The sequence below is a fragment of the Herpailurus yagouaroundi genome, unplaced genomic scaffold, assembly GCF_014898765.1.
Source record: "Herpailurus yagouaroundi ecotype Mexico unplaced genomic scaffold, PumYag 159, whole genome shotgun sequence".
Classification (NCBI taxonomy): domain Eukaryota; kingdom Metazoa; phylum Chordata; class Mammalia; order Carnivora; family Felidae; genus Herpailurus; species Herpailurus yagouaroundi.
In genome coordinates this window covers 33378148-33406009 of record NW_024412400.1, presented here as the reverse complement: position 1 = coordinate 33406009, position 27862 = coordinate 33378148, and positions in this window count along the sequence as shown.

Genomic DNA, 27862 nt, shown 5'->3' with positions numbered 1-27862 from the left:
ACAGTGCAAGAGGGTTGCTGATTCTCCACATCCTTGCCACCATTTATAGTCTCCTGATTTGTTCATTTTAGCCACTCTCACTGGCGTGAGGTGTAATCTGAGTATGGTTTTAATTTGTATTTCCCTGATGAGGAGCGACATTGAACATCTTTTCATGTGCCTGGTGGCCATCTGGATGTCTTCTTTAGAGAAGTGTCTATTCATGTTTTCTGCCCATTTCTTCACCGGATTATTTGTTTTTCAGGTGTGGAGTTTGGTGAGCTCTTTATAGATTATGGATACTAGCCATTTGTCCGATATGTCATTTGCAAATATCTTTTCCCATTCCATTGGTTGCCTTTTAGTTTTGTTGATGGTTTCCTTGGCAGTGCAGAAGCTTTTTACCTTCATGAGATCCCAATGGTTCATTTTTGCTTTTAATTCCCTTGCCTTTGGGGATGTGTCAAATAAGAAATTGCTGCGGCTGAGATCAGAGAGGTTTCTTCCTGCTTTGTCCTCTAGGGTTTTGATGGTTTCCTGTCTCACATTCAGGTCCTTTATCCATTTTGAGTTTATTTTTGTGAATGGTGTAAGAAAGTGGTCTAGTTTCAACCTTCTGCATGTTGCTGTCCAGTTCTCCCAGCACCATTTGTTAAAGAGACTGTCTTTTTTCCATTGGATATTCTTTCCTGCTTTGTCAAAGATGAGTTGGCCATACGTTTGTGGGTCTAGTTCTGGGGTTTCTATTCTATTCCATTGGTCTATGTGTCTGTTTTGTGCCAACACCGTGCTGTCTTGATGATTACAGGTTTGTAGTAGAGGCTAAAGTCTGGGATTGTGATGTCTCCTGCTTTGGTCTTCTTCAAAATTACTTTGGCTCTTCGGGGTCTTTTGTGGTTCCATACACATTTTAGGATTGCTCGTTCTAGCTTCAAGAAGAATGCTGGTGCAATTTTGATTGGGATTGCATTGAATGTGTAGATTGCTTTGGGTAGTATTGACATTTTAACAATATTTATTCTTCCAGTCCATGAGCATGGAATGTTTTTCCATTTCTTTAAATCTTCTTCAATTTCCTTCATAAGCTTTCTATAGTTTTTAGCATACAGATCTTGTACATCTTTGGTTAGGTTTATTCCTAGATATTTTATGCTTCTTGGTGCTGTTGTGAATGGGATAAGTGTCTTTATTTGTCTTTCTTTTGCTTCATTATTAGTGTATAAGAATACAACTCATTTCTGTACATTGATTTTGTATCCTGTGACTTTGCTTAATTCATGTATCATTTCTAGCAGATTTTTGGTGAAATCTATCGGGTTTTCCATGTATAATACCATATCATCTGCAAAAAGTGAAAGCTTGACTTCATCATTGCCAATTTTGATGCCTTTGATTTTGTTTTGTTGTCTGATTGCTGATGGTAGCATTTCCAACACTATGTTAAACAACAGCGGTGAGAGTGGACATCCCTGTCATGTTCCTGATCTCAGGGGGAAAGCTCTCATTTTTTCCGCATTGAGGATGATATTAGCTGTGGGTTTTTCATAAATGGCTTTTATGATATTTAAGTATGTTCCTTCTATCCCAACTTTCTCAGGGGGTCTTATTAACAAAGATGCTGAATTTTGTCAAATGCTTTTTCTGCATCGATAGACAGGATCATATGGTTCTTATCTTTTCTTTTATTAATGTGATGTATCGTACTGATTGATTTGCAAATGTTGAACCAGCCCTGCATCCCAGGAATGAATCCCACTTGATCATGGTGTATAATTCTTTTAATATGCTATTGATTTTGATTTGCTAGTATCTTATTGAGAATTTTTGCATCCATATTTATCAGGGATATTGGCCTGTAGTTCTCTTTTTTTTGCTGGGTCTCTGTCTGGTTTAAGAATCAAAGTATGCTGGCTTCATAGAATGAGTCTGGAAGTTTTCCTTCCTTTTCTATTTTGTGGAACAGCTTGAGAAGGATAAGTATTATCTCTGCTTTAAATGTCTGGTAGAATCCCCCAGGGATCCCATCTGGTCCTGGACTCTTATTTTTTGGGAGATTATTAATAACTGATTCAATTTCTTCACTGGTTATGGGTCTGTTCAAGTTTTCTATTTCTTCCTGTTTGAGTTTTGGAAGTGTGTGGTGCTTAGGAATTTGTCCATTTCTTCCAGGTTGTCCAGTTTGTTGGCATATAATTTTTCATAGTATTCCCTGATAATTGCTTATATCTCTGAGGGATTGGTTGTAATAATTCCATTTTCATTCATGATTTTATCTATTTTGGTCATCTCCCTTTTCTTTTTGAGAAGCCTGGCTAGAGGTTTATCAGTTTTGTTTATTTTTTCAAAAAACCAACTCTTGGTTTCATTGATCTGCTCTACATTTTTTTTAGATTCTATATTGTTTATTTCTGCTCTGATCTTTATTATTTCTCTTCTTCTGCTGGGTTTGCTGTTCTGCTTCTAATTCCTTTATGCGGGCTGTTAGATTTTGTATTTGGGATATTTCTTGTTTCTTGAAATAGGCCTGGATTGCAATGTATTTTCTCTCAGGGCTGCCTTCACTGTATCCCAAAGCATTTGGATTGTTGTATTTTCATTTTCATTTGTTTCCATATATTTTTTAATTTCTTCTCTAATTGTCTGGTTGACCCATTCATTCGTTAGTAGGGTGTTCCTTAACCTCCATGCTTTTGGAAGTTTTCCAGACTTTTTCCTGTGGTTGATTTCAAGTTTCATAGCACTGAGGTCTCAAAGTGTACATGGTATGATCTCAATTCTTGTAAACTTATGAAGGGCTGTTTTGTGACCCAGTAAGTGATCTGTCTTGGAGAATGTTCGAGAAGAAAGTATATTCTGTTGCTTTGGGATGCAGAGTTCTAAATATATCTGTCAAGTCCATCTGATCCAATGTATCATTCAGGGCCCTTGTTTCTTCAAGGATCCTGTGTCTAGATGATCTATCCATTGTTGTAAGTGGGGTATTAAAATCCCCTACAATTACCACATTCTTATCAATAAGGTTACTTATGTTTGTGATTAATTGTTTTATATATTTGGGGGCTCCTGTATTCAGTGCATAGAAATTTATAATTGTTAGCTCTTCCTGATGGATTGACCCTGTAATTATTATATAATGCCCTTCTTCATCTCTTGTTACAGCCTTTAAGTTAAAGTCTAGTTTGTCTGATATAAGTATGGCTACTCCAGCTTTCTTTTGACTTCCAGTAGCATGATAGATAGTTCTCCATCCCCTCACTTTCAATCTGAAGGTGTCCTCAGGTCTAAAATGAATCTCTTGTAGACAGCAAATAGATGGGTCTTGTTTTTTTATTCATTCTGATACCCTATGTCTTTTGGTTGGTGCATTTAGTCCATTTACATTCAGTGTTATTATAGAAAGATATGGGTTTAGAGTCATTGTGATGTCTGTATGTTTTATGCTTGTAGTGATATCTCTGGTATTTTGTGGTCCTTGCAACATTTCACTCACAGAATCCCACTTAGGATCTCTTGTAAGGCTGGTTTAATGGTGATGAATTCCTTCAGTTTTTGTTTGATTGGGAAGACTTTTATCTCTCCTTCTATTCTAAATGACAGACTTGCTGGATAAAGGATTCCCGGCTGCATTTTTTTTCTGTCCATTACATTGAAGATTTCCTGCCATTCCTTCCTGGCCTGCCAAATTTCAGTAGATAGATCCATCACTAGTCTTATGGGTCTCCCTTTATAAGTTAGAGCGTGTTTATCCCTAGCTGCTTTCAGAATTTTCTCTTTATCCTTGTATTTTGCCAGTTTCACTATGATATGTCACACCAGAGGTAGATTCAAGTTACGTCTGAAGGGAGTTCTCTGTGCCTCTTGGATTTCAATGCCTTTTTCCTTCCCCAGATCAGGGAAGTTCGCAGCTATGATTTGTTCAAGTACACCTTCAGCCCCTTTCTCTCTCTCTTCCTCTTCTGAAATTACTATTATACGGATATTGTTGCGCTTAATTGCATCACTTAGTTCTCTAATTCTCCCCTCATACTCCTGGATTTTTTTATGTCTCTTTTTCTCAGCTTCCTCTTTTTCCATAAATTTATCTTCTAATTCACCTCTTCTCTCCTCTGCCTCTTCAATCCGAGCTGTGGTCACCTCCATTTTATTTTGCACCTCATTTATAGCATTTTTTAAGCTCCTCATGACTATATCTTAGTCCCTTGATCTTTGTAGCAATAGATTCTCTGCTGTCCTCTATATTTTTTTCATGCCCAACGATTAATTTTATGACTATTATTCTAAATTCTTGTTTTGTTATATTGCTTAAATTGTGTTTGATCAATTCGTTAGCTGTTGCTACTTCCTGGAGTTTCTTTTGAGAATTCTTCCATTTTGTCATTTTGGATAGTCCCTGGAGTGGTGTGGAACTCTGGAGCACTTCCTCTGTGCTGTCTGGAATAACTTGTGTTGGTGGGCTGGGCCACAGTCAGACCTGATGTCTGTCCCCAGCCCACTTCTGGGGACACAGTCCAACTGGTGTGTACCTTATCTTCCCCTCTCCCACGGGCAGGACTCACTGTGGAGTGGCGTGGCCTCTGTCCTGGCTACTTGCACACTTCCAGGCTTATGGTGCTGCTTTGATGGGATCTGGCGTATTAGCCGGGTGGATCCACAAGGTGCACAGGGGCGGGAGGCGCAGGCTTAGCTCACTTTGCCATTGGTAGTCCCCTGCGGGACGGGCACTGCAGCACCAGGAGGGAGGCAGACCCGTCGGAGGGATGGATCCACAGAAGCACAGTGTTGGGTGTTTGTGAGGTGCAAACAAGTTTTGTGACAGGAACTGGTTACCTTTGGGATTTTGGCTGGGGGATGGGGGAGGGAGATGGCACTGGCCAGCACCTTTGTTCCCCACTGCTGAGCTTAACTCTTCCAGGGTTATCTTCCAGGGCTCAACATCTCTCCCTCCTGGTGTTCTCTTCCCCTCCTGTTCTCCTAGCAGAGCTGTTGACTTATAACATTCCAGATGTTTGTTAAGTCCCGCTGGCTGTCAGAACTCATGCAGTCTGGCCCCTCTGCTTTTGCAAGCCAGACTCAGGGGCTCTGCCTTGCCAGGCAGGCTGCCTCTCTACTGCCCCGGCTCTCTCCCTCCAGTCCGTGTAGTGTGCACCGCCTCTCTGCCCTTCCTACCCTCTTCTGTGAGCCTCTTGTCTATGCTTGGCTCCAGAGAGTATGTTCTGCTAGTCTTCTGGTGGTTTTCTGGGTTATTTAGGCAGATGTGGGTAGAATTTAAATGATCAGCAGGATGTGGTAAGCCCAGCATCCTCTTACAGTGCCATCTTTTCCCCTCAACCTAGTCCATTGACATTTAGAGTCAGTACTGAAAGATATGAGTTTATTGCCATTATGTTGCTTGTGGATTTGGAGTTTCTTGTGGTGTTCTCTGGTCCTTTCTAGTCTTTGTTGCTTTTGGTCTTTGTTTGTTTATTTGTTTGTTTGTTTGTCTTTTCTCCCCTCAGAGAGTTCCCCCTTAACATTTCTTGCAGGGCTTGTTTAGAGGTCATGAGTTCCTTTAATATTTGTTTCTCTGGGAAACTTTTTATCTCTCCTTCTATTTGGAATGACAGCCTTGCTGGATAAAGAATTCTTGGCTGCATATTTTTCTGATTCAGCACATTGAATATATCCTGCCACTCCTTTCTGGCCTGCCAAGTTTTTGTGGATATGTCTGCTGTGAACCTGATCTGTCTTCCTTAGTAGGTTAAGGACTTTTTTTTCCCTTGCTGCTTTCATGATTCTTTCCTTGCCTTAGTATTTTGTGAATTTGACTATGATATGCCTTGTTGATGGTTGTTTTTTGTTGAATCTAATGGGAGTCCTCTGTGCTTCCTGGATTTTGGTGTCTTTGTCTGTCCCCAGTTTAGGAAAGTTTTCCATTATAATTTGCTCACATAACCCTTGTACCCCTTTTCCTCTCTCTTCATCTATGATTCTGATGTTGTTCCTTTTTAGTGAGCCTCTGATTTCTCTAATTCTTAAATTGTGCTCTTTTGCTTTAGTTTTCCTCTTTTTTTCTCCTTTATTATTGTCCATAAGTTTGTTCTCTGTATCACTGACTCACTGCTCTGCCTCATCTATCCTTTCCGCCGTGGTATCTATTCGAGACTACAGCTTAGTTATATCATTTTTTATTTCATCCTGTTTAGCTTTTATATCTCCACAAAAAGGGATTGTAATCTATTTTCAACCCCAGCTAGTAATCTAATTATCATGATTCTAAATTCTTGTTCAGACATCTTGCTTGTATCTGTGTTGATTAAGTCCCTGCCTGTCGGTTTTTCCTGTTCTTTCTTTTAGGGTGAATTCCTTTGTTTTGTCATTTTGAAGGAAGAAAGGAAATTAATAAGGTAAAAAAATTAAATTAAAAAATTAAAAACAAAAGTTAAAAACAAAAACTCAAAAATCAAATGATGCTAGATCCTAGGTGTGTTTTTATCTTGTTGAAAGGAGCTTGATAGATTAGAGAAAAAAGGGGCAGGGGGAGGAAAAAAAAGAAAAAAAAGGAAAACGTTTGAAATTTTGAAAAACTGAATACAGTGAAATAGAATAAAATGAATTGATGGGACTAAAATAGAATTTGAAAATTTTCCAAAAATAAAAAGTATAGTAGAAAAAAATTAAAAATATTTTTAATAAAAATTGAAAATAAAAATAATTTTTTTCCTTCTGTATTGAAGGAAAAAAAAGAAATAGAAAAAAAAAGAAAATTCAGTAGATGGACCAGTGAACAGACTGATGTATGATTGAAATTACATAATTTTCTGCTAGAAGTCAAACTGTGAACCACTTTATAGTCAGTCCGTAAAGTAAGCAGGGGGTGAGACTTGTATTGTTCCTGAAAAGCAAGGTTGCCCCGGTTGGGTGGGGCTTAGTGTATCTGCACCGTTCTCCACTAGATGGCCCTGCTTAGCTTACTGGGGTGGATTGTTGTGGCGCTTGTAGGTGTGTATGTGCATGCACGGGAGGAGTGAAAATGGCATAACCCAGCTACCCAGTCTCTAGCATAGGAACTCTTTCCCCCCCTATCAGCAATCCCAGACTCGTCCTTTGTCTCCAGCTTCAATCCACTCCCTGCTTTTACACTGTCTGTGACCAAGCCATCAGTTTGCCTGGCAACACCTCCCTGCTGAGTTTTATCTCAGATGTGGCTGTATTTCCCAACCCCTCAGTTCTGAGGGACTGTGGCTCTGACCCACTCAGAGCTTCTAGGTGAGGTTCTCATGGAGCAATGACAAGCTGCTGGCTATACCCAGGATTGTTTGTGGGACCGTGCTGCTGCAGATGCCCAGAGACTGTGGCTGGGTGTCACCACACCCCAGAAAAAGTTCACATGATCATGTAGCTACAGTGTTTCAGGGATTATGGAAAATCACAATACACATCGGGCACCAGGCTTTACTCTTAACAACCTTGTTCCAGCACCAGTGAATGCAGTTTTTCTCTGGGGTCTGCTGGGACCTTTGCCTGTGGGTTGACCACACAGCCTCTACCAAATGTCTTTCCAGCAGGGGAACTGCCTCTCCTCATGGCCCAAGAACCCCCTGGACCTTCTTCTCCTAGGAATTCACCCTTCTCACCAGAGCACCGCCAGGTATCGAGATGTGGAGTTTCAGACGCTGCACTCCCCTGTTTATAGACTCTTAATGGAATTTAAAACCTCTCCTTTCTCCTTTCTCCCTTTTTATTTCAGTCCTTTGGCTTTTTCCACTTTCTCTCCACCTGCTTTTGGGGGGTGTGCTTTTCCCATACTTTCTCCCCATCTGCATACTCTCTCCACAGCAAAAACAGCTCCTTGATCTCCACAGCTTCTCTCTCCCCAAGTTCACCTCTCTGATCTGCATACCTGCCAAGTCCTGTGGTTCAGGTTGTGCAGATTGTTGTGTTAATCCTCAAATCAATTTTCTAGGTGTGCAAGTTGGTTTAGTGTTGATCTGGTTGTATTTCATGGATGAGAGACACAAAAACAGTCCCATGCTGTTCTGCCATCTTCCTGATTATCTCTTTATATTGTCATCACCTAACTTTTTTTTTTTAATAGAGTTTAATTTTTTGGAGAAGTTTTAGGTTCACACAAAACTGAGCAGAAAGTATAGGGTCCTATTTACCCCTTCACACACACACATTTTGCCTCTCCCACCATCAACATCCCATACCAGAGTGCTACATTTATTACAATCAGTGAACCAATATTGATATATTTTTACCAAGCAAAGTTCACAGTTTACAGTTCACTCTTGGTGTTGTATAGTTTATGAGTTTGTCGAATGTATAATGTCATGTATCCACCACTATGGTATTATAGAGAATAGTTTCACTGCCCTTAAAATCCCCTGTGCTCCACCTGTTCATCCCTCTCTCTCCCCATACTCCTGGCAACCACTGATACTTTTATTGTCTCCACAGTTTTGCGTTTTCTAGAGTGTCATGTAGTTGGAATCATAGAGTATATAGCCTTTTCAAATTGGCTTCTTTCATTTAGTAATATGCACTTAAACTTCCTCCATGTCTTTTTGTGGCTTGATTGTTTCTTTTAGCACTGAATAATCTTCATTTACTTATCCATTTACTTACTAAAGGATATTTTGATTTCTTCCAAATTTTGGGTAATTTTCAGTTACCAAATTTGATATTTTCATTGTATATTTTTATAGTTTCATTCATATGCTTAAGATTTCATTCCTCTGGAACTAATTTTGGTAAAAAGTGTGAAGTAGAAATCTAAACTAAATTTCTCATAGGGCCTCCCTAATGTTCTAATACCATTTATTGAATAAGCCATTTTTTTCTCTTAATAGTTGGTAATCCTATGTTTATTAAGTAATAAACTTCTATGTGTATTTGAGTCTCTTTTTAGATGCAGCAGTGTGTTTTAATTATTATAATTATAATATATTTTAATACCTAGTTGTGCTAGATGTGTAACATTGCTTCAGATTTTTAGGAGGATTTATCATTCTTTCATATGAACTTTAAAGGCAATTTATCTACTTCTAGAAAAATTGTATTGGCATTTTTATTTTCTATTTAATGTTTTTTATTGCATTCAAGATTACCTTTGGGCTAAGTGATTTTATAATATTTCAGTCTTTCTAATGAAGGTCTTATTAGGTTTGTTTCTGTTCCTCATTAGCATGTAATTTTTTGTTGTTGTTTTGATCTGCAAATTTTCCCCTTTTATTCCTAGGTATTTTTTTCTTTTTAAATGTAATTTATAGGGGCACTTGGGCAGCTCAGTTGGTTTTGGCTCAGGTCATGGCTCCAGGGTTGTGGGATTGAGCCTACTTAAAATTCTCTCTCTCTCCCCTTTTGACTCTCACCCGGGCTTTTGTGCTCTCTCTCTCTCTCTCTCTCTGTCATAAATGAATGAATGAATGTAATTATACAATGGGGCACTTTTGCCTCAGGATTTTCTAAATGGGTGTAGTTTTTGATTTCTGGATGTTAACTTTCTGCCCAACTCTCTCACTTAATTTTCTTATTATTTGTAATTGTGTTGCTGGAGATTATTTTTTATATTTAAATGGTTTTTTTCACTTATTTAATTATACTTACTAATACTTCCAGAAAAATATTAAATAATATTAGTGATAAAGGACTTTCTTGTCATGTTCCTTTAATGAGATGTGTTTATATACTTATTCATTAAGAATATTCATAAGATTAAGAATGACTACCTGTAAATTCGTAAATGTACGTTTCTAATAATGTTGATGAAGAATTCATCTACTTCTATTGTATCAAATCATTTTGTAAATAATGGATAATGAGTTTTATCAAATTATTTCTCAGCAGCTATCAATGCTCATATAATTTTTTTTTTTGCAGTATGTGGTTAAATTTTTTATCCAATTATTTCAAATATATACAAAAACAGAATAGTTTAAGCCCTACATACCCATCACCTGACTTCAGTAATTATAACTCATGGAAAATGTCATTTCATTTAGACCCTGCCTAATTTTCTTCATCCCCTCATATTATTTTGAGGCAAATCCCAGATATCATATCATTTCATCTGTAAAGATGTCCCGATTAAATTATAGACTTTCTTTTTTTATAAATATAACCACAACACCATTATCATACCTAAAAAATTATTAAATTTTAATGTTAAATATTATTATTGTGATTAATAATAGTATGAATTATTTTGTAAAACTACTTCATAGGTGGTGTTGGGTATTCTAATAGGAGGTACATATTGTATGGTTTATTCATAACTTATTCCAAAGGGTGATACTCTATTTCTACTTATTACTTCATTAGCTAGAATACAACCATCTAAAGTGAAGCTTCCTCTCAACAACTACTGGGGTTCCCTGAGGTATAGTTCATGAAGGAAGGACAGCAAAGGTGCTTGATTCTTTCCCTTTGGTGACTGGTTTTAAAAATAGGAAGTGATTTCCAAGCATGCTGCAATGATGACCAATGCTTCTTTTAGTATCATTATGAACTAATCATTGTTATGAACACAAATATGTATTCCAAATTCATTGCACTTGTATCCTTACTAATGCATGCATTTTCTCATATTTGTTTACTGGGGGCTTATTCAAGTTGGCTATGGTATCCTTTAGATAAAACTTTCGTAATGTTTGATTACTTCATTATTTTCAGTATTACAAGTTGTTTTAGGTTCATCTTTTACATTTTCTGCCTAGTATATGAATTTGTCATTTCTCCAAGAAGCCCTGAAGTATTTAGAGACCAAGATTGGAGTGTTATGGATTCTTATTGCTTCTGGCTTGTTATTATTTCTAGGTCTTTTTAGTGGACAAAGATAGGAAATTTTTTTTAAGATAAAATATATCATGAGTTAATAGTGATATTTTTAATTCAAAGTCAGGGCTATAAGATTTTTACTTAATTTCATTGATCTTATATCCATACTTCCTTTCTTCTACATCAAAATATGTGTTCTTAAAAACACTAATATAATTAATTACTCATTTTTCTTATACTACACTAGACACAGTAGTCTGAGGTTAACCTTCCTAACAGTACTCACCCAAATATTATTAGTTCAAAATTTTTAATTTTTTTACAGTTCTTTATATAATTATGGTATATTTCAAAAGGAATGAACAGATGCATTATGATCTGTTAAAGTCAGTTGGAATAATTTCTTTCTGGTGATAATTTTTCTCCTCCCATCAGCTAATATAGTGCATTATATTTTTAGATATACTAACATTGAGCTATCTTTGAATTTCTAAAATAACCACCCCTTATGAAGAGATTTTTACATCAATATTGAGTAGAATTGGTCTGTGCGATGTTATGGGGGCTGTATTTGTTAGTATTGCTATCAGTGTTCTGATAGCATAACACTGGAATTTGGAAATTTGAACTTCTCCTTTTTTCTATGCTTAGAAACAATTTAACATCTGAAAGAGGTGCAAAGACAATTCAGTGGAAACAAGTCTTTTTAATAAATGGTGCTAGAAAAAAAATTAAACATCAACATGCAAAAAAATGAACACATTGTTGATCACATTGACCACACCACTTATAAAAATGATCATGTAATGAATAAAAGAATGAAATGTAAAATCAGAATCCATAAGACTTCTAGAAGAAAACAGCAGAAAAGCTTAGTGAACTGGAATTAGGCAAAGATTTCTTAGAGACAGCTGCAAACGCATGACCCACAAAAGATTAAAAATGATAAACTGGACTTCATTAAATTTCAAAACTTCCTCTTTTCAAGACACTGTTTAGAGAATGAAAAGAGAAGCCATAGCCTGGGAAAAAACATTTGTAAGACACATATCTGATAAAGAACTTGTTTCCACGGAATACTTACCCTATGACCCAGCATTTGCACTACAAGGTATTTATCCAAGGGATACAGGTATGCTGTTTCGAAGGGGCACATGCACCCCATTGTTTATAGAAACACTATCAACAATAGCCAATGTATTGAAAGAGCCCAAAAGTCCAATGGATGAATGGATAAAGAAGATGTGGTATATATATATACAATGGAGTATTACTCAGCAATCAAAAAGAATGAAATCTTGCCATTTGCAACCACGTGGATGGAACTGGAGGGTATTATGTATGCTAAGTGAAATTAGTCAGAGAAAGATAAATATTATATGACCTCACTCATATGAAGACTTTTAGATACAAAACAGATGAACATAAAGGAAGGGAAGAAAAATAATATGAAAACGAGGGGGACAAAACATAAGAGACTCTTAAATATGGAGAACAAACAGAGGGTTACTGGAGGGGTTGTTGGGGAGAAGATGGGCTAAATGGGTAAAGGGCATTAAGGAATCTACTCCTGAAATCATTGTTGCATATATGCTAACTAACTTGGAAGTAAATTTTAAAAATAAATAAAATGGAAAAAAAAAAGATTCACAAAGCTCACTGGCATATCAAATAAAAGCTTAGAAAACCTGCAGTAAAGAAAACTTATACCTACTTTTAAACTAGTGTTTCCTAAAAGAATTGTACTTCAGGAACCTTTTTTCTCACAACATTTATAACACCTGGTGGAGAAATGGCTTGTGGCAGTTTTGTCTGAGGCCTGCAACCATCAGAATGTTCTCTTGGCATTTTTCTACATCCGCATTTGACTTCCCAGCTTTGGCCTTATTTCCCCCTATGTCATGATTGGAGATTTCAGTTCTCTAATTTCTTGCCTCTCTCCTGCCCTATTCCTCATCGTTTCTTATGAGACCCGGTGGAGGTCTGTGGAGCAAGCATGAGCTCCACTCATATTTACAGTTCCTAGAGACTCTGTACTCTTACACTAGTTCACACTTGCTGGCCTTTATCTGCCTTCTCTTTACCCTCTTGGCTGATTCCTGGGGTATACTTCTTTCCCATGCTCTGCCGCAGCTGAGCCAGTGCTCCTGTATGTACTGACTGTAGTTGTTTTTAATCAGTCAAAAAGCTACAGTTGTTGTTTCCAAGAAAGCATTTATGGTTTGTCTTTTCAGTTGTTTTTATTTCATACAAAGAAAGTTTCTTGATTAGAATTACCTGCATCAATTTCAGTATTATCACATTTATATCTCATTTGTTTTGGAAATCTTTGAGCTAGGATAACTTTCTTAGAATCAATGTTTTTCTTGCTGACTGTCATATTATTTTACCTTTTGGGGAATATGAAAGTACAGAAGAACACTTTTTGAATGGATGTTCCTCCCTCTTGCACTGTTGGTGGGAATGCAAATTGTTGCAGCTGCTCTGGAAAGCAGTGTGGAGGTTCCTCAGAAAATTAAAAATAGACCTACCCTATGACCCAGCAATAGCACTGCTAGGAATTTATCCAAGGGATACAGGAGTACTGATGCCTAGGGGCACTTGTACCCCAATGTTCATAGCAGCACTCTCAACAATAGCCAAATTATGGAAAGAGCCTAAATGTCCATCAACTGATGAATGGATAAAGAAATTGTGGTTTATATACACAATGGAATACTACGTGGCAATGAGAAAAAATGAAATATGGCCTTTTGTAGCAACGTGGATGGAACTGGAGAGTGTGATGCTAAGTGAAATAAGCCATACAGAGAAAGACAGATACCATATGGTTTCACTCTTATGTGGATCCTGAGAAACTTAACAGGAACCCATGGGGGAGGGGGAGGAAAAAAGAAAAAAAAAAAAAGAGGTTAGAGTGGGAGAGAGCCAAAGCATAAGAGACTGTTAAAAACTGAGAACAAACTGAGGGTTGATGGGGGGTGGGAGGGAGGAGAGGGTGGGTGATGGGTATTGAGGAGGGCACCTTTTGGGATGAGCACTGGGTGTTGTATGGAAACCAATTTGACAATAAATTTCATATATTAAAAAAATAATAATAATAATAAAAGGAAAGAAAAGAAAAGAAAAAAAATAAATGGATGTTCCTTCGTTTGATTTGAAATTCAAATACAGTATAATCTTTCAGTAGAGAAGATTTTTGCTTAGCATAAGATTTTTGAAATAAACACATAATTGTATATTAATGTTACTCTGAATAATTGATTCTAATTTCAGATTTTCTTTAATACCAAAGTAATGACTTCTCCCTCCCTTCCTGCCTTACTCAGCTCTGCTGAGTAGAGCTTCCGGAACCATGGTCTCTATAGCCCTTCTTCTCTAGTCAGCTCTTGTTTTGTTTTGTTTGTTTTAATTTCTCTTTCTTCCTGAGTTCTAACATTCACATTCAGTTTCATCCTTGAGACTTTGCATCTTCATCTTGTGCTATTGTTGTATAGAGCATCTAGCCTCTTTGAGATTTTAATTTTGGCCAACGTTCCAGACACCATTTTCATCCTATTCTGTGACAAAGTTTTATTGAGTTATTTTTCTTTGCTATTGTTTTATTCTTTTCTTTAACCCCCTTCCTCTTTCTACCATTTCTACTTAAGTCCTATTCAAGTTCTCTTTGATATTATCACTCATCTTAATTATGAAGATTCTTCTGTATTAGCTATTTGTCAGAGACATGCTTAAGGGGAGTTCCTGGGATATTTTCCAGGCATGTAAGAATTACCCTGTGGAGAAGGTTAAGTTGAGAGTTCTTTGCCTGTAACTCCTCTCAGCCAGCTGAGACTGGTACTGCTGGGCTGCTCATTAAGTTTTTCTCCTTCAACTCACATCATCAACAATTTACGTCTTGCAAATATAGCTTACTTGGACCCTCCTTTCCCTGCTTTCTGAGACCTTGGGGCTGCACCTGACTCAGGAAAACCCTGATACCACTCTGCACACCCACTCTCGTGTTCTCAGCAAGAGCTTGCGATACAGGGTATGCTGTCTACTTTGGAGAAATAGCCTGTGGCAGTTTTGTCTGAGGCCTGCAACCATCAGAATGTTCTCTTGGCATTTTTCTACATCTGCATTTCTCTTTCCCAGCTTTAGCCTTATTTTCCCCTATATCATAATTAGAGATGTCAGTTCTCTAATTTCATTGAAAATGGATTTGTGTTTCACTTTCCTATTTTCCTATTGCTTCTAGGTGATTTCTTACATTTTTAAAACTAGAATTTCTCTTTTTCTCCTCTTATTCTACCTCAACATTGTCTTTTTTTTTTTTAATTTTTTTTCAACGTTTATTTATTTGTGGGACAGAGAGAGACAGAGCATGAACGGGGGAGGGGCAGAGAGAGAGGGAAACACAGAATCGGAAACAGGCTCCAGGCCCCGAGCCATCAGCCCAGAGCCCGACGCGGGGCTCGAACTCACGGACCGCGAGATCGTGACCTGGCTGAAGTCGGACGCCCAACCGACTGCGCCACCCAGGCGCCCCTCAACATTGTCTTTTTAATACAACTTGTTCTTTTTAATAATCCAGGATATGGAATATCTTATAATGTTGTCATTTTTCTTAAATAAACAACTTTTCATACTTGATAAGTTAAATTCCTAGAAAGTTGTTACCAATTAGATCATGATAAAATCCCCAGATTGTCTTACTGAAACTATTTTATGAATGGGGAGTTTATTCTTTACCAAGCTCTTGCTTGTAGCTTTCAGTGAAAATGTTCTTAGATTTGACCAACTGTGAATAATAATACCTTGTATATATATAGATGGCTATATAACAATAACAACCACAACCACAAAGAAACCAGTTATAAATGCAAATGACATGACTAAGGATATGATAATGACTCAATTTAATATGTTTTGAGTGGATATATAAGTGAAGGAATGGATGAGTTTGTAAGAAACTTGCCATTGGAGTTGATTGCCATCAAGGCCAAACTAATCAGCTGGCCAATGTATTTGATCAGTAGCTAGCAAGTGTCAGTGTATTTGAACAGTAGCCACTTAACCAGTAACTGATTCCACAAAAATCTCTACAATAACAGAGGAGGCTGGCACAGTGTACCAGAAGGAGGTGCGGGTGCAGCTGTGGTTGAGGTGCAGAATGTGGTCTAGCATTCCTGTCTCCTGTGAGTGAGCACCATACCCACCCACTAGTTATTGTAGCAGTTCCCCCCAGTTGTTGCCTTGGCAGCTTCACCTTCTGCCCCTCCCCTCCTCCTGCTCCAGTAGCACCTGTCTGCACTCCTCAAACTAGCCAAACTCTTGTCCAGCTCAGGAGCTTTACACGAGTTGTCCCCTCTGCCTGGTATGTTCTTCTGCCCCTTCTTATCAACTTCCATTCCTTTCTTAAATGCTCCCTCTTCAATACAGCCTGCCTTCAGTATTCCATGGAACTTTTATTTGCCTTGCCAGTCTACTTTGAGTACACCTATGTCTCTCAATCCAGTGCAAGTTCCCTAAGGCAAGGACCACGTCTTGGTTCTCTTCATATATGTTTATTATGCATTTATTTAATTTTAATTAATCTGCCTACCTAAATGTTCTTTTTAAAGAAAGCATTAGATTCCTTAGAAATCCCCATAAGTAATGTGTTGTGGTTAAAATAAAGATAAAAGAAAGGTCATACATCAGACAGAATAGGTGAGAATAATTGTACAGTTATGAGATAATTCCTGAAAATGAATTATTTACCCTTGTCTCCTGTACAGCATCAGCATAGGGTCTTACACCAGTTGAACTGTAATTAATAAGACTTTAACTGGGTTGCCCATCTCTAAAAGCCAACTAAAAATAACCAACTCAGCAGCACAGATGGCTAGATGTTGTGAAATCTCTACCTCTTCTAGTTTCCTGATTTTTTTGTCTTTTGACTTCTCATCTAAAAGCTGCTTCTAAGACAAATGTAAGAAAGCTATGGTAAAAGAATGACCTGGGGCTATGGTAAAAAAAAAAAAAAAAAAAAGGCTACCTAGGGCTGCCTGGTTCTAGAACTCCCCACACCAGGCACACAGGTGCAGTATGGGGGGTCTGCAGGGCTTCCTTTCCTGCCTTTCTGAGGGCTGCCAGCCAGCCCAGCTCCTGCTGGTCTCAGTGAAGGACAACCTAACCTGTTCTCTCCAAGTCATGCCACCTTGCTACCCACCTCTAATGTCATGGCCTTTCTACATTTCCTATCAGTACCATCATGAGATCAGTGCCTTTTCCTTTTATCTGCCACTTTTAAGTATTTTAAAAGATTGAATGCAGTCCTTTTTCTCTTACTCTGCCATCTATTTCCATCCTTTCCTTTAACACAGGCTTTTTCCCCACCCACTATTGTCTGCTTCCTGCCCAGCAGGTGATCCAGTCAGAAAAGGCAATGACAATGCTACCTGCATAGGTGTGGTCACCTGTGGAAAGCTGAAACTTTCTAAACTGCCTCCTTGTCCACTTGTAGCATATGACAAGTATGATAAAAGAAAGCTTATAAGGAGAAAAAACAATATGTAAAATTATTTCTGGAGCACCTGGTTGGCTCAGTCACTTGAGCATCTGACTTCAGCTCAGGTCTTGATCTCTCAGTTTGTGAGTTTGAGCTCCGCTTTGGCTCACTGCTGTCAGCACAGAGCCCACTCTGGATACTCTGTCCCCTCTCAGTGCTCTTCCCCCACCTGCACTCTCTCAAAAATAAATAAAAACCATTGAAAAATAAAATTATTTCTAATCTCCATGCATCATGGGGTAGGGTGTTTCCTGCTAATAGCTGAGCCCTTTGTAAGTTAAATGTCCTCAACAGTGGAGGATACAAGTTCAGGGGTAGAGGAGCTGGGACAGGGTTACATGGTTCTGCATGATAAGGGGATATGAATTAATGACATAGGAATAGAGAGATCCAGGAGGAAGGAGACAGGGACAACCAGGGCCAGACCCTGAGATGTTGGGGGATAAGAAAGAAGAGAGTATAAAGTTCTTCCCTCCCTAATGCTTCCCCCAGCACAGACATAAGTGAAGGGTATTTTTGTTTTTACAGTTAAATGCCATTTACTATGCAATCATATTCTGGGAATTTTCATTAAAATTATTGAAAGCACAATATGTTTGTAGAGTTACATTTCTTTTTTTTTTTTATGTTTATTATTTTTGTGTGTGTGAGAGAGAGAAAGAGAGAGAGAGCACGAGGAGCAGAGGGGCAGAGAGAGAGGGAGACACAGAATCTGAAGCAGGCTCCAGGCTCTGAGCTATCAGCACAGAACCTGATTTGGGGCTCGAACCCATGAACTGTGAGATCATGACCTGAGCCAAAGTTGGACACTTAACCAACTGAGCCACCCAGGCTCCCCTGTAGAGTTGCATTTCTTGTGGAAGATAGTGGTGAAGAGCATAGGTTTTGTGGCATGTTGGGAGGATGGGACATAGCAAAATCAGCTTGCTCAAACCTCCCCATGTATCCGTGATGATTAACCTACACAGTGAAGAGCTGAAGTCCTCAATCCAAGATGCCTTTACTTTGGAGAGAAACATTTTCCAGGACTTCTATAGCTAAAAGCCAAAAGAGTGAAAATTATTTGTTTCAATTGAAAATGTAAGGTAATTAACAACAATTACTACATTCTTTTATAGCACTAAGGTCAGATTACTTGTTTATGAATAGTATATATTACAAGTTTTATATGCTTAAAACTTGCAATGTTAATAAAATTATAATACTTATAATCATAAATTTGTTTATTAAGCCAGTTTATTCCAAATGTATTTACTAGAGTTAATTTTTGTTTGAAATGAAACTACAAGTGCTGAGTTCAAATAAATGTAGAATCTCTTTATTTTTTTCCAGTTTGTATAAATCACTGTAACAAGTATGGGAAGTTATTACAGTTTTTAAGACTGTTTTTTCCATGATTTTCAGCAGGTGACATAAAAAATTAGCCTTTTTGGGTTTAGACGACTTCTTTTAGTTTCTCAACAGAGAATACTATTGAAATTCTAGGACTGTGCAGCAGAGACTTTAGCAAAAGTCCAGGAACCCCTGAAGCTTCTCCAAAGCAGAATTTACTTCATATCTATGGTAGGGTATGTTCATGCCAGTTGTCCGTGAGAGGGATTTAAGATGGAATTAAGGAAATGTCTTTTGGGGAAAGCAAATTACTTTGTCTCTAAGTGACTCAGAATATATTCTCCATCATATCAAAAAGTAGATATCATGTCAAGGCCCCATAAAACCAGATGATGATGCTCCAAATTCATGAGGAGAGAAAATACAGGAAGACCAAAGAACACTCAAAGTGACAGGGCCCCATATTCTGCAGATTTTAGTGTCTGTGATTTTCTTCCAGAGCCTAGAAGATGGAAACCAGTCCTTTTCTTGTCTTGTGTTGCAGGGCCTATGAAAAAATGTGATCATTATACATTGTAAAATAGGATCATTATGTTATATCTGGCATCAGTATGATAACAGAGAGAAAGTTTGTAATAGAAACAATTGGATCATCTTTAAAGGAAGATAGAACTTCATTAAAATAGAACTCTGCTTAACCTCTGAGGGAGACATGATGCTTTTATAATATTTAGATATACAGGTTTGGGTCTGGAGAAGGGTTGGGGAAGGGGTGTAACTGGATTAGATCATCCTGACAATTAATTAATTCTTGCATTTTAAAAAACATGATACTTATTTTAAAATTTATATATGTGGATTTGAAGAATGAGCTGGATATGGGTAGGCAGATATTGGGGAAGGGGAGGGCTGATATTCCTAGGAAGGAAAGCAAAATGGGCAAAAAGGGAGGGGTGGAAATGGGTGTGATGTTGGAGAAAACAGGATATAATTTTGGAGCAAGAAGGCAGACACTCTTTAGGTGGTTCTTGGACTTAAAGTCAGAAGGATGAGCTAAAAGGCAGAGCGAAAGGACTGGGTAGAGCCAGAGAGCACCACAAAGAAGCCTTTTCAATGGAGGTCTGAGGTGGTACAAGCTTGGCTAGGCTGCCGACAGTGGGAGTGGAGAGTAAGGGTACATCCCAGGAACATTTCAGAAAAGGAATGGTGTGATTTTGTGGCAACTCAGTCATAGAGGCTGAGGGAGAAGACTAAAATGAAAGATGTCTTCAAATTTTCTCAACTGGGAGACCAGATGAGTTCCTTGAGAAAAATGGTAAAGTTGGAAGGAAATTCATTTAGAAAAAAAATGAATGAAAGGGATAAGGCTGTGTTTTGGTCCCACTGAATTTGCTGTGACAGCTGAGTATCCAAGTGGAAAGTATTAAGAGGTCTTAAAATGGGGGTGTGCTGTGAAGTGAAGTTGAGAGGTTAGGGTAGAAGCTGTAGATATAAAGGTTGTCAGCATAGAATCCATACAGATAGAAGTAGATGAAATCTTGGAGTGAAAATAAAGGCATAAGTTCTGACTCTAAGAATTGGGAATTGGTGCTGCATGAGTTTTTTATGTAGTTACTTTTGGCAGCCAATACTACATTTCATTCAATTGATGATAACAGTAAGATTGGGAAAACATATTTCCTGTTTTTTCTATAGGTTTTCCATTATTTCTCTAGTCAAATTTATCTATTACCATCAAGAAGCTCTATTTGTTTTAGTGATGAACTTTCCTCTGGCAAGCATTAAAAAGGAGTCCTGTCTGGCTGCAGGTTTTTTTAAATGACACAAACATAACCCATTTTTCCCCTTAATTTTCAATTCTGAGCTTTCTGACGATGAACTGCACTGTGGTAGAAGAGAGAGGAGGAAGGCAGTGGGTAGAGACAGATCTTTTTATAAAGATCAGCAATTCTCTGTTCTTTTATCCCAGGCAAAGATTACATTTAACACCCAGGGGTCTCAGCTGCCTCAGATCCTTTTCAGAACGAGTAGCTGTGGCACTGCAGATAGTTTGGGGTGTCCTTTCATTTTTTGACAGTATTAAATATATACCCCAGTGAGCCATAAATCAATGATTTATCTAAGAATAAATCATATCTCTAATAAGGGACCACTTCTTTTAAATTGGACAGTGCATTATATTAAACAGACGAACTTTCTCAAAAATACAAACTGTCAGGCAGCCATTTTTAATGAATATAAGTTAAAATTCCTCTTTCTTTGGGAGAAAGTGGTTTCTCTTCAAAAGGGAAAAACTGGGGGATTTTCTGGGTTTTGTTGGCCATTGTGTGTATTTTATTTAATCTTTTGGCTGTGGGGAGAGTTAAGGTTCCTCCCAGAGTTTTCACTGTCAAGGTTGCTTATTGGGAAAGGGACAAGAGAGAAATACAGGGAAGAACACTCAGGAGCTGAACTTGGTAGAAGTACAGCAGGACAGGGCCCCATGTGGACTGATTTTGTTTGTATGTCTGTTAGTGTTTCACACTAAACATATTCAGTGTCATCTTGGGGTTGGATAGTTTTCATCTGCTATTATTCTTGGTACTTAGTATAGTATCTAAAATGCCCAGTAGGTACTTAGCAACTATCTACTGAATAAATATATGTTGTGTGCTGAAATGATAATGATTTTTTAAGTGTTAAGATTCCATTTCTGGCTATTCTGATTTATTCAGAGAGGGGTGATCTGTTCCTTTACCACTATTAACCTAGAAGAAGAGCTATAAAAGTAAAAGGATTACAAAGATGCATTCATTTTTTCATCCATAGCATAAGGTATTTTAGAAGCATTTACACCTCTATGTTCTGTTTAGATTCACTAGTTAACAGATTTCATTGGTGGGCAGTGAAAAGAAGGGTGTGGACAGGGGCAGGAAGAAAGTGGATTCCTTTAAATGGCTGTCATCTGAGACACTTGACTATCCTAAAAGTGAATAAGTGCATCAATTGTATACAGATGTGAAATCTGAACAATAACTGAAGATATAAACATGATGGACACATCTGTTTCTGGCAATATAGAAAGCTAAAATATTCAGAAACCCCTCTCATGCAAAATACCTGAAAACACTGGATAAAATGTTTAAATACATATTGGCTTAATCTGTAGCTAAGATGGAAAATGGGAGGAAAATACTTAGGGCTAAAAATAATAATAAGAGAGTAATCCAGAAAGGTAATTAGGCAAAGAGCCCATGGCTGCCTGGGATATCTGCTTATTTAAAACAAATGAGAGCTTCAATTTTCAAGGGCTGATCTGGAAACACAGACAAAACTTAAGATCAGCACAAGGTGGGAAGTCAGATCAGAGCTCTCTGCCTAAATCTGTGTCTCCCAAAGAATGGCACTCAGGGAAAAGAAATTTTGGTGTAGGGGTAACTTGCCCTACCAATGGAAATGGAAAGAAACTTTCCTTAGTTCCAAATGAAGAGAAAATGAGGTCTTCCTTGACCATAAACTGACCCTTTCATGTGCCAAAATGTACATTACATGTGTGAGCCAAAAATCCAAACTAAGCATTTAATTGAAAGTACTCTCTGGTTTGTAGTGCTTTAAGACATTCTGTTGAAGAACTCACCTTAAACCCAAACCTCAAATAATTCCCCACATAAAATCAAATAAATGCAAACAATTAAAAATAAAACTCTTAGGAAAAAACCAAGCAAAGTGAGTGAGAGGTTCCTCCCTCAATCTGAAAATATCAGAATCAAGACCACAAAGACCAGATTTCCTAATTATTAGGCACAAAATATAGAAAGTAAACATGCCTAAATATTTGAATAAATGAAAGAGGAAATTTAACTTGTGCCTATCAGAGAAAATACCAAGAAAGAGTGAGGTTTTAAAGAGAACCAAATAGAACCTCCAGAAATAGAAACATAACAATTGAGGTTAAAAAATAATGAATGCCTTACAAAGCCAATTAGACAAAGTTGGATAAAGAATTGATGAATTGGAGGTTGAATCTGAAAAATTTTTCAGAATACAGTGCAGAGAAGCAAAGAGGTGGGTAACATGTGTTAAATCAGAGTCCCAGAAGGAGAGAACCGAGCTAATGGAGAAGCACCAATATTCAAGAGATAATAGATGAGAATTTTCCTGCATTGATGAGACACAAGAATTATGATATTCAGAATTAATAAAAATAAATCTATGTTTAGGCACATTATGGAGAAACTGCAGAATTCCCAAGAAGAGAGAATCTTTAATATAGCCAGAGAGAAAAGAACACTTACAAAGAAGTGGCATTTAGACTGGGCTTGCACTTAGGTGAGACAGTGAAGTGCCTAGGGTATAATATTTAACAAGATATTCACTATCCAGTTCAATAGCATAATGCCTCAAAAATACTTAATGGGAGAGGAGTGGCTTTCTCCTTTAAGAAAAGGAAATTACTCCTTTTTAACTTTAAAATGACATTTATGGCAACTGATGTTGCCAAAGAGCTGTAATATACTGTCCCTTATGGTTTCTGCCGAGTTGTGCTTAAGGAAAAGGGGCTAAAACCCTCTAGGGAAGTATTTTGTAGTTGTAGGAATGAAAAGATGAGACATATAGCAACCAATATGAAGGAGGCTAGGTTTGTAGATCCAAATTTAGCACAAAATTTGTTAGATATCCCTGAATCAGAAAAATTTCAGCAAGTCACAAAAAAGAAAGTCTCAAAGTAAAACAGATATATTCTACTCAAATCCAGAAGTAAAATGAGGGCTATTCAAAAGCAAAGATAGCAAATACCTAACACATATGTTGACATGTTCAAGTCTTCTGTCCATGCCAGATACCATGAATTAACTGCAGCACTCTATTTCTCAGATCAGACTCTGTTTCAAAAGCTCAGAGGAGTTTCCAAAAGAATCAGGATTCACTGGTGTATATTTAGTACCTAGGATAGTACCTGGAGCCTTCTTTGTGCTCAGTAAATATTTGTTGGCAGATGAGTGAATTGGAGTTGACAAACATGATTAAACCTGTTTGTCATCACTATCAGGGTAGTGATTAATAATAATGAATAGTGATATCTAGAAAGATAACTTTTTTGTCCAATTCACCTCTCCAGAATAGATGAGTTCTGAGAAGTTAAGGCCTCCTGGTCTGGGAATGTGATATCCCCACTGGGACAAGCTGAGCATAGAGGAATGGCCTGGTGTGTTTGCGGGTTATGCATGAAACTGAGAGGTAATTTTTGAAGGTTATATCTGTAGATCGTTTTGGCTGGCCCCTCTTCCTAACTCCATTTGTCCACCAGTATCCTCCTTTGGGAATCAGGGCCAGCAGATACATGAATTCTGGCGGATGTGAATCAGGTTCAGGTTCTAACTACCAGGCTAATTGCCTGCGTAACAAAAGTTACACAAAAAGTGTAACAAAAGTGGTCTTTTCATGTTCTAGGCTTAATAAGGGTCTGAGAATTAATGATGAAGGAGTCATGAGTTGAGAATCAGAAAAGAGCTCTAACCCTTACAAATTTGTATATCCTCTCAAGGAAGGGCAGCACCCACTTTCTGGAAGGACCTACCCATCTCCCTGGCAAAGGTGGCTGAGGGATCCCTGAAGATGAGAAACTCAAATCTTTGAGTTGAGTTGATCAGAGAGAAGAAAGTTCTCATTCTGGTACTTCAGCCAGGGACTGACCACTTGCTTTGTGCTATTCTGCTAGTCTATTAGTCTTGAGATCGCTGTGACTTAAGATCACCAGCTGTATCTGGGTTCCAAAGAGTAGATAAAGAAAGCTAACAATACATTTAGGAAGACTCAGTAAATAGAGGGGTCAAAGACAAGCCAAAAATAAAAAACTGGAAGTCCTAGTTAAATAGTACTGTTGCGTGAGTCACAGGACACCTGTTCCCCAAATATACAGCAATTAAAGATTGCTGTTGATTACAACAGTGAAATGAATTTCTAGGAGTAAGATATTAATTAAAAGTAGTAGGATGAACTGAGTTGAGAGTGTGGTCATACAGATAACCAAATCAGTAGTCTAGAAGATAAAGTAGCAGGAATATCTCATACAGAGCAAACATGCAGAAAGGGAAAAAAAGATAAGGGCTTAGAGTACAGAACCAGAAGCCCTACCATGAAAACAATGAGTTCCAGAAGGAGAAAAAAGAACACATAGAGAAGTAATAGTTAAGTAAATAATAGGAAAACGTTGCCCATAAGCCACAGACTGAATCTAGAAATCCAAGTTTCAGACCGAATTGATGAGGAAGGATAGATATAATCAGGAACATTCTGGGAAAAGTCCTGAACTTCAAGGATAATGAGAAAATCTTATAAATTTCTAAACAGAGCAAATTTCTTACAATGGACAAAGAATCTGAAAGAATCAGCCTGGAAGACAGAGAATATCTGTAGGTTATGAGAATGACTGCAATCCAGGGATTCTAATTTACATGGTGATTTGTTTTAATTCTAATTTAACATGGTAATTTACCTATCAGGGTGAAAAGAAAATATTTGCCCAAATTTGAGCATTCTGAGTGTACCCCACCTGCATACCAGGGAAGTGTCAAATCTTAATAAGAACAAAAATCTGATTGGACTGAGACGTTCCTAGATGAGAAGACCTTACTATCAGCCCAAAATACTAATTTAACTATTTATTTTTGTTTTTAAAGTGGGGTGGTATAGAGATCATATTAACATTTTTATGGAAGAATAAATATATGAAAATGGCTAATATTATGAGAGTTGTCCCATATTGATAAATGTATTTTTATTTTTATTTATTTTTTATTTTTTTTTCAACGTTTTATTTATTTTTGGGACAGAGAGAGACAGAGCATGAACGGGGGAGGGGCAGAGAGAGAGGGAGACACAGAATCGGAAACAGGCTCCAGGCTCTGAGCCATCAGCCCAGAGCCTGACGCGGGGCTCGAATTCCCGGACCGCGAGATCGTGACCTGGCTGAAGTCGGACGCTTAACCGACTGCGCCACCCAGGTGCCCCGATAAATGTATTTTTAAAGCAAACAAATCATTGAGAGATAATTAAGAGCCCAGAAATAGATCTTGATATGTGAGAGAATTAAATATATAAAAACAGTTGCATTCTAGTCTAGTGGAAAAAGGATGGTCTTTAATAAACAGTGCTGTCACAACTGGCAATCCATTTAAGAACAAAAGTAAAGTTGGACTTCTTTATGTAATATAAAAACGTCAAATGGGTAAAAAACAAATGTAAAAAATAAAATTAAAAACTCCTATAATATAGGAAATTACATGTATACCCTTGGTTTGAGCTACCATTTTAACCAAGACAGTAAACACAGAAATTATTTAAAAACTAAACATTTTATTGTATAAAGAATTTTTTAAATTATGGCAAAAATATAATATAAATCACTAATGCTTAAATATTTACATATATTTACACAAACTATGTTAGTAGATAAACAGTAAATAGAGAAAAGCAAAAAAGCAATAATTTTAATAATGATATGACCTAAGAAACTCTACTATGTTTTTGTCTGAATTTGATTATATACGTATTTTATATGTATACAGAAAGTTCTAAAAAAATGCATATACAGTTGTTCCATTGGTTATGTGGGAGGATAGAGAGAGATTGAAGAGTGGAGTTAATACAAAAGTGAAAGATTACATAAGATGTGGTCATGACAAAAAATAGAACATAGGATACCCAATTTATTAAAATTATATATTTCTTTTTAAAATTTTATTTATTTAAATTCAAGTTAGTTAACATACAGTATAGTATTGGTTTCAGGAGTAGAACCCAGTGATTCATCACTTACATATAACACCCAGTGCTCATCTTTACAAGTGCCCTCCTTAATTCCCATCACCTATTTAGCCCAATTACCCACCCAACACCCCCTCTAGCAACTCTCAGTTTATTATCTCTATTTAAGAGTCTCTTATAGTTTGCCTCCCTCTCTCTTTTTATCTTATTTTTCCTTCCTTTCCCCCATGTTCATCTGTTGTGTTTCTTAAATTGCACATGTGAGTGAAATTATGTATTTGTCTTTTTCTGACTGACTTATTTTGCTTAGCATAATACACTCTAGTTCTATCCACATTGTTGCAAAGGGCAAGATTTCATTCTTTTTTGTAAAAAATTTTTTAATGTTTATTTTTGAGGGAGACAGAGTTCGAGTGGGGGAGGGGCAGAGAGAAAGAGGGACACACAGAATCTGAAGCAGGCTCCAGGCTGCAAGCTGTCAGCACAGAGCCTGATGCAGGGCTCAGACCCATGAACCATGAGATCATTACCTGAGCTGAAGTTGGATGCTTAACTGACTAAGCCACCTAGGCACCACAAGACTTCATTCTTTTTGATCACTGAGTAATGTTCCATTGTGTATATATACCACATCTTCTTTATCCATTCATCAGTTGATGGACATTGGGCTCTTTCCATAATTTGGCTGTTGTTGAAAGTGCTGCTATAAATGTTGGGATGCATGTTCCCCCTTCAAATCAGCGTTTTTGCATTGGATAAATACAAATCTTTGTATTTGGATAAATACCTAGTAGTGCAATTTCTGGGTCATAGGGGAGTTCTATGTGTAATTTTTTGAGGAATCTCCATACTGTTCTCCAGAGTGGCTATACCAGTTTGCATTCCCACCAGCAGTGCAAAAGTGTTCCGCTTTCTCCATTTCCTCACCAACATCTTTTGTTTCCTGAGTTGTTAATTTTAACCATTCTGATAGGTATGAGGCGGTATCTCATTGTAATTTTGATTTGTATTTCTCTGATGATGAGTGATGTTGAGCATCTTTTCATGTATCTGTTAGCCATCTGGATGTCTTCTTTGGGGAAGTGTCTATTCATGTCTTCTGTCCATTTCTTCACTGGGTTATTTGTTTTTTGGGTGTTGAGTTTGATAAATTCTTTATAGATTTTAGATACTAGCCCTTTATCTGATATGTCATTTGCAAATATCTTCTCCCATTCCATTGGTTACCCTTTAGTTTTGTTGATTGTTTCCTTCACTATGCAGAAGCTTTTTATCTTGATGAGGTCCTAATAGCTCATGTTTATTTTTTTCCCTTGCCTGTGGAGACATGTCTAATAAGAAGTTGCTGTGGCTGAGGTCAAAGAAGTTTTTGCCCGTTATCTCCCCTAGGATTTTGATGGTTTTCTGTCTCACATTTAGATCTTTCATCCCATTTTGAATTTATTTTTGTGTATGGTGTAAAAAAGTGGTCCAGTTTCATTCTTCTGCATGTTGCTGTCCAGTTTTACCAAC